This window comes from Pteropus vampyrus, unplaced genomic scaffold, assembly GCF_000151845.1.
Source record: "Pteropus vampyrus isolate Shadow unplaced genomic scaffold, Pvam_2.0 Scaffold9, whole genome shotgun sequence".
Classification (NCBI taxonomy): Eukaryota; Metazoa; Chordata; class Mammalia; order Chiroptera; family Pteropodidae; genus Pteropus; species Pteropus vampyrus.
The window spans coordinates 5,389,231-5,397,425 of record NW_011888790.1 but is presented as its reverse complement, the minus strand read 5'-3'; positions in this window follow the sequence as shown (position 1 = coordinate 5,397,425).

The following is an 8,195-nucleotide window of genomic DNA, read 5'->3' as shown; positions in this document are numbered from 1 at the left end:
TCTCTAGTTGCATAATAGTTTGTCTCATCTACAGAGAGGAACACCAATCTATTAAAATTTTCTCATTCCATGAACAGGGAACTACTTAAACGCATAAGGACTCTGCCAAGTGCTGAAGATACAGTTCTCTGATATTTGATGGGGGCAAACCAAGGAGGAAGGAATGACTGGGCACCACCGAACCACAGTTAACAGTAACTTCCGAGGCTTAGTTCGAATTTCAGAACATATCTCCCTTCTTATTGTAATAAGAGTCTGTCATCTGGCACTATCTGATGATTTCCTTTAAACGATGACCAGAGTCCAGGGCCCAACTCCTAAGCAAACAGTTTCTTCCCTCATCTAGCATTTAGAACTGGAATTGATTTGTAATCCTGGCTGTCTCACAATCTCTGCCACTGCTTTGTCCACAGAGAGTTTCAAGGAGGGTGATGGCTGAGGGTGCTGGTTCTGAACTCACAAGACCTGGATTTGATTCCCCGTTCCATCACTTATCAGCTGTGTAAACATGGCAAATATCTTACCTCTCTAAAATTCGGCTTACTCAAATATAAAATAGAGATTACAACAGTACCCAATTAATAGAGTATCGTGTTAGGGTTATTAAATAATATGAAGGAGATAAGAATATGCCACCAGAAATATGACACTTTGGCATAAAAATTATTTTGGGTTGAAGGCAATCGAGGAACAACATACACTGAACTTGCCTAAAAGCAGGGAATCGATTTCTCTTTTTGAAGGTGTTCCCCCTGCCCTACACTCCCGTACCAGGAAGCGCATCATCCCTGGAGACAACTCTAGGCTCTCATTGGCCCAGAGATGGCACTGAGATGAATCTGCATTACAACGCTTACTAAAATGAACGACCCTTATCTTCCATTAGTTTCCCTCATATATTTACTTTCTCACAATTTATTGCTGCTAAGAAGTTCAAATCCTTTTTCTTTTGTCTTTTCGTGTCTCCACACTTATCATTCTTTGTTAAAATGGTATATAAGCCTGCAGGTATGACCTCTTCTTTGGAGTTTTTACTTCATTTCTGTGAGACCTCCAATATTTACATGAAATAAACTTTTTTCTCTCAGTAATCTGTCTTTCATCAGTTTATTTTTCAGGGCCCCAGCCACTGAACGTAAGATGGCAGAGCAAAAGTTTTTTTCTCCCCCCCAAAATATCACATATTCAAAAAGTTTTGCTTATATCTTATCATGGCACATGCTTAATAAATGTTGGTATTTCTTCATGCCCAAGAAATATAGAGCATTGGAAGTTACAAACATTATCCTTAATTCATTTTTGGCTAATGCTACTTTTTCCTAAAGGTGGTCTCTAAGTTAGCTTCAGCAGCCTAAGAAGAAAATTATTATTGTTTTTTATAACATTATTCAAATAGAACATTTATTGGGAAGTGTGTACTGAGCCACCAGTATAACCTAAGCACAATCACTATCCCTATTTCACCAAGACTCAGAGATGTGAAATCACTTCTCACAGTTACATGGCCTGCATGGTTAGCTGTGACATTGTACTACCTCCCTGGTGACAGAGTTGAAGACAGACTAGAAGAGAAGATTAGAATTTACAGAAGTGGTCTCTTGTTGAACAATGCCTTGCATTTAGCCAGTAGTTAGATATTTGCTGAATAAATGATTGACATGAAATAATATTAAATGAACTATCGAGGAGGCCAATTCTTCTCCTGGCCACAGCTCTTTAGCCATTTCAATATTATCAGAAAGGGCCAACTGTTTAATCCACCCAGAACTTTGTAGATATTGATTTCCCATCCATTTCCCTTTAAGGCATCTTCTATCAAATAATCACATGAAATTGCTCTGTGTGTCACATTATGATTTAAGTTTTTCTCTTCCTCCTCCCCCCCTGTATAATCTAGATGGTAAACCAGCTGGCTGAGTAGATCAAAATCCTTTTCTGCTCCACTCTTAATGCAGCTCTGTGGCTTTGTTCTGTAAGCAAGACCGGATGGAGTATTTCTGAAACAGCAATGAAATCTCTTGGAACAAAATGAGATCGCTTTTGCAACCATTCTGCCCCAAAGCACATTTATAAGCAAGTACATTCCACGTTATCCCTTTCAATTTCTCATTTCCTGGACCAAATGGTTCAGGTTCATTCAGATTAAGGACTTTCATTAGCAGTTAAGTCTCCTCTGTCCTTGACACTGTAATTAAGACAGATGAGACTGTGACCCTGGACTACATTTCTACTCAGGTCAGAATTTAGTCTGATTGCCTGAGGAACCTCTATAAATATTAATAGAGAACCCCAACATTTCTTTCAGCTCTCTGGAGAGCAATTTCAAACAAAATATGGTTTTGCTTATGACTTGAGTAAGTTGAGTAATTAGACCACAATTTGGCAAGTTACATTCCATTAGGAAGTACTGCAGTTTTAGAAAGCTGAGCTAGAGAGATTACTTCAAGAGGTAATATGGTCATTCCTGAATATCCTCAGAATGGTGAAAAGATGGTCATATCGGAAGTATCACCCTTAGAACTGGGCGACTGGGTCCCTGCCCTGGGCCTTCCTCTGGCCTTCCTCTGGGCAAACTGCTCTTTACACAGTGAGGAGTCCGTAACGCCAAGGAGATGTGCCCACCCCGAGGTCAACCCCTTCCTCCCAGACCATCTCCACCAATTGGCCTGTACGAAATGCCCAGTCCTGCTTGGGCCTCTTCCTTGGGTCTGTTTTCCCAAAGATGGCCACTGCCATATGCACATCTATGGGCCTGAGAAAGGGCCAAGGAGTGGCTATTGGGCAGGCAGGGATTGGGACAGACCTTGGATTTGGTGACTGGGGTATCCTTGTGGATGTTCACATAGCCACTGATGTGAAGGTTAGAGTGGTCTATAGGATGAAAAGGGGGTGAAGAGTAAGACACAAGCTTGAGTCTTCCATTTGTATTTTTACCCTGGGCTCTGCAAATGGCATGAACAGGCTTGCTGGGGGGTAAGGGGGTGAGTTAGTTGGATCATCTCAAATTTGTCGGTAATTAAATTAATTTTGTTAGTGCACCATAACTTACTAGCTCTCTGGTGGCCAGGTTCATGCAAACCCACCACTTAAGCATGTGGTGCACAAACAGAAGGCAGTTCGTTTGCAATGAGAACCAAAGCTGCCAGGCCAACTGAGATGTTCATGTTGATCATTTGTTCCCTAAAGGAAACTCTATATGGAAAGTCAGATCATAATCAGATGTATTCTTGGCAAATATAGAGTCAGAGGAAAGGGAGGTAAGAGCAAGGCCCATGCTTCAAGTTGATATCCTCAGATATCCATATCCAGGTCTGGAGATACACCTACTAAATGGACCCAGTGCTTACAATGCCAGCTTGTCAGCTGCTCCTAAGAAGAATACTTAGGACAATTTTCAATCTTTGGATCTTCCACAGACCACCCCCACTTGGTTTATGAATCACAGTTCTATCTTTACATATATTAATTCCAATAATTAGTCAAACATTTCTTTTTATTTTAGATAAGATTTAAATGTACTTTTAGGCTTTGTTTTTCCTGTTTGAAATTCTTGTCTTTTAAAATAAAAAATAAAAATAAAAATAAAAATCTTGGTTGATGCTTTATCAGACTAGATACTAGTAACAAGCCTGGAAGAAGGTCTAGGAGTCTCCATTGGCCATGAGAAGACCGACTGCTTTATAAATCTTTTGAGAGCTAGTCCCTTCCCTATTAGGGACATGAAACAGGGAAACTAAAACAGAGAAATTCTTAGTTTTTTATTAAAATTACTTATCAACATTTTTTTTCATGTTCTTGACTTATGATCTAGAGTAACTTGCATTGGTTATGGTAAATGATGTTTTTCTATATCCTGGGTTTGAAAGCAAAAATGCTTTCAAGCTTCCCATCATCCCTTCCCTGCCACTTCCTCCATTCATCATTACCTTTTTCTATGTCTCTAGACACAAAGAAAGAAACAAACAAACAAAAAGAAGCATTTTAGGGTGGCTCTAATCCTCATAGAAATGAAAATAAAATCTGGCAAATAATATTTGTCATGTGATATCTCCTTATATATCCCCATCCCAAAGTTAAAAATGTGTTCTGATGTGTATACTCAAAGACTTAAATAAATCAGAGAGGATTAAAGGAAAATCCAGAGAAGATTAACATCTGCGCGCGCGCGCGCGCGCGTGTGTGTGTGTGTGTGTGTGTGCATGCGTGCTTGCGCGCATGCACGCATGCGCGCATGCACGCATGCATACAAATGTTTTGATTCCTTTTGTGTTCACTGCTTCAGGGGATCTATGATAGAGGCTAGAATGTAACTGCTGGTAGATCCTTGTCTTTTCTCAACTAGTGACAAGAAAAGGAGGGGTAGGAGGACACAGCCAAAAGGTACCTAATGGTTAAACACAGGGTGAGTGATTTCAAGTTTTGTGAGCCAGATGATAGATTTCTGAATAAAATCAACATTTAGATGGTCCGAATATACACGGCATATTTATGAAGAGAACAAAAACCCCCACTGTGACTCCTGACTTAGTGTCCACATCTACACTATGGTAAGATTTTATGGCATGCAACATCTAAAGATCTCAGAAAATTCTTTCCAAGCTCTAGATTACCTCTTGCCTTTATTTCTGTTGCCCTCTCTTCTTGCTATTTCTAAATCCTACTTATGGCTATAAGGCCTCACATTTTGCTGCTCGATGAGGTTGGGCAGAAGCCAGAGGGAATCGATCTAGATTAATGTGCTGCCAGAAGAGGTGCTGGTAGTGGAGACATTTATCGACCACAGGACTGGGCAAATTCTGGTCATCGGCCTAATAAAGTAAGGAGAATGTGCGGCCAATGGAAAACGTCCCAACAGCTGCAGGAAACAGCCCAGACAACAACAACAACAACGAACATTTACAGAAAACATAATCCTACTTCGAGGCTCAACAATGAATGACATTTGCTTTCAGAATAATGAAAACACGGAATACGAATGGTTACAAAATTTTGATACAAATAGCTATCTCTGGAGAGTGGAATGAGAGTGCAGGAGAAAACTGTAGCTTTGGGGATAAGCTTACTAGCACCATTCAACTTCTGAAATCATGTGCATGTATTACTCTGATAAAACAACATTTTTAGAAATTAAAGTTTGTCCAATTCCACAAAGCCATGCATTGGGAAGTCAATATTACTACCTTCTCATTTCCTGTGTAAAGGCAAAGAATCACAGCATCTTCCATCTCTCACACTCCACAACATGGACCCTTTATCCTGAGCAATCTAAAAGCACTGCAACTGGGGCAATGATTCCCCTAGGCTAGAGCAACTATGAAGGCCTGTTTTCAACATTCCTGAGTTTTCTGCACACAAAGGCTTCATGTACAGGAGATATTATTGGTAGTATTGTTGAAGGAAGAATTATTAGATAACACTGCAATAATGTGCAATAAGAGACAAACACAATAAGAAGCTTAGTTTTTAAGGGAATGCACCCCTTAAATTGCCACCAATGACCATAAATTAGCGTTCTAAATGAAGAGGAAAACAAAGTAGTGAAACGTTAAGCAACTCTTCGTTTGTCAAGATGGATAATAGCCTTTTGGGAGTTTATACAATTCCTCTCTTGAATTCATTTGCACGTCTTCATTGTTTATTTGCACATACCTGGCTTCGCAGACGTAATAAAAGATTTTTATTTCACTCCGTGCTTATCCCTTAGTTATACACCAGATGCCTTACCTGAAACTTGAACACTTGGGAGAGGCTGCTCCAAACAAAAGTACTGAAGCTCAGAGCCAGAGAGGTCCCTGGAGATAAACGCTTTTAAATCCAGTGGAAATAGAGAACTGCAGAATGAGGCAGAAGGGTCAGCTACAAATCAGCACCCCACCCACAAACCCAAGGTAACCAGATTCCTTACTGTCCTTGGGGAGAGAGATGCTAAGAGCACTAACTTCAGCCAGGTAAACTATGCTGATTCTAAAACCAACAGTCTCTGGGTACAGTTGGAAACTCATGCTTAGAGAGATCACTACCAAGCACTGGGTTCTAAGAGCATCCCATATGTGCGTGCCAGATACCCCTTTAATCAGTTCTGCATCACCTGTGACTTAACTCAAGGCTCCTTGCCTTTCCGTCCACACTCCCATGCTCCTCCAAGAAGACAATAGGGAAAGAAGATACTCTTTGGTGGCTACTGCAATCAATGCTGTCCATGAAACCGTTTGAAATATCAAAGAATTATTACAGACCTGGAGTGGCACTGAGTGGGGTGAACATGCGCTCACACTCATCATAATAGAATAGAAATCAGAGGGTCTGTGTTCAGTTATCAGCTCCATTACTTTCCATCTCATAACATTAGTCTAGTTATTAGCTGGCAAGCGTCTGCTGCATAGCGAGAGTTCTAAAACTGTTTGTTAATGGATGTGCAAATCGCTTAAGCTTTTTGGGCCTCTATGGCTCTATGTTAAAAATAAAGAGGTTGGTATGATCAGTAATAGTGCTGTTCACTAATATTTATTGAGCACTTACTATGTGCTGACCACTGTTGTGAATTAGTTAAATCTTTTAGTTGTCACAAAAACCATATTATCTCTTTTTAACATACAAGGAAATCAAAGCATAGAGAGGTTAAGTAACTGGCTTAAAGTTACTCTTTTGATAAGATGCAGAACCAGGATTCAAAACTTCCAAGCCCACGTGCTTACCTACTTTGTTTTGTCAACTTCTAGCTTGTACTATTATTATTCACACTTAGTTAATTTTTATTATCAATGGGAAAATATTTAATCTCTTATCCCAATTCTATATAGACTGCCTATTTTGCTTCTCATTGATTGGTCCTTCAATACTTGAGCCTCCAAACATCACTGAAAAGCCTGTATTTATAATTCAAATATGGAAATCAGGAAATTTATACCTACCTGTAGATAAAATATGAAGGGGAGAGAGATGGAAATTATGTTGCATGACAGAATCACCAATCAAAACATGCTACAAGGAACTTAAAGGAGCAGACCTAACAAGATAGGAGAAGCAGGAGTAAACTCAGCAGTGGAGTGCTGAACCAACTCTCTGAAATCGAAAGGTCTGATAGGTAATTTCCCCAAGTAACGTCAAGGACCAAAGGCCAATGGGTGCAGAGGAGCCTAGTCACATCGGAGGGAAAACACAGGGCTTAAATCTAATGACTGAGTGTAGTTCTTACCAGCTGCACAGTCCTAGGCAAGTCTGCTTACCTCCCTGAGCCTGCCTGCACTTCTGTGAAATAGGGAGGTGTCGAGTACCTCACAGGCTTGTCATGAGGACTGAATGAGTTGACATAGGAAAACACTTGGCCAGTTCTAAAGACTTGCCACTCAAAGTGGGTCCCCAGACCAGTAGCATCAACATCACTTAGGAGTTTAGTAAAGCAAATTCTCAGGCCCCACCCCAGACCTACTGAGTCAGAACCTGCATTTCATCAGGATGACCAGATTAGTTGTATACATGTTCAAGTTTGAGAAGCTCTGCTCTAAGGCACTGAGCAACTACAGCCTGTTATAATTTGGGGCTCTGTTTTCTTTTCATTTGCTGCTAGTGAAATACAGCAGGACCGAACTGAAAGGACTGGGCTTTCTCAAAGGCTTCCTTATCCTCCTTCCCTGGGTCCTGATGAGTTTACCAGGTTTGTCTGAGCAGTAGTTTCCTTTGCTCAGGAAAGGACCACTTGAGAAAGGCATTGTCTTGTAACATCCTTGGCCATTTTGGAGGTAAACCTGCATATACAAAACTGTCTCAGCCCTGGGAAAGATTGGTAAATATGAGACTGAAAATAAGCAGCTGCCAAAGTGGAGTTGGAGCGGACTTTAATCTTTCCTGCTCAAGGTTCCTGAGAGCAACAGTTAAAGGAAGCAAGTTAGAGTAAGAGGGCTCCTTGTTATAAATACATCTTTTATTAGATCCCTGTTGTGTGTGAGAGACACATAATAGGTGTTTCACAAATACCTGTTCAACTGGGTTAAATATTCTATCAGCTTCCTAATTGTTAAAAGATCTTTAATATATCTGTGAACCTGTTACAACACCAGGGGTTAAATAGATAGGACCCCTAAGGACCCGTTGACATTTGGCTCCTGACAGGGTTCAGGATATGCTACCCCAAAATATAGCACCTTGAATATATTAAGCTGAAAGAGTTTGAGAAAACAGCAAAAAAGGACCTCTTA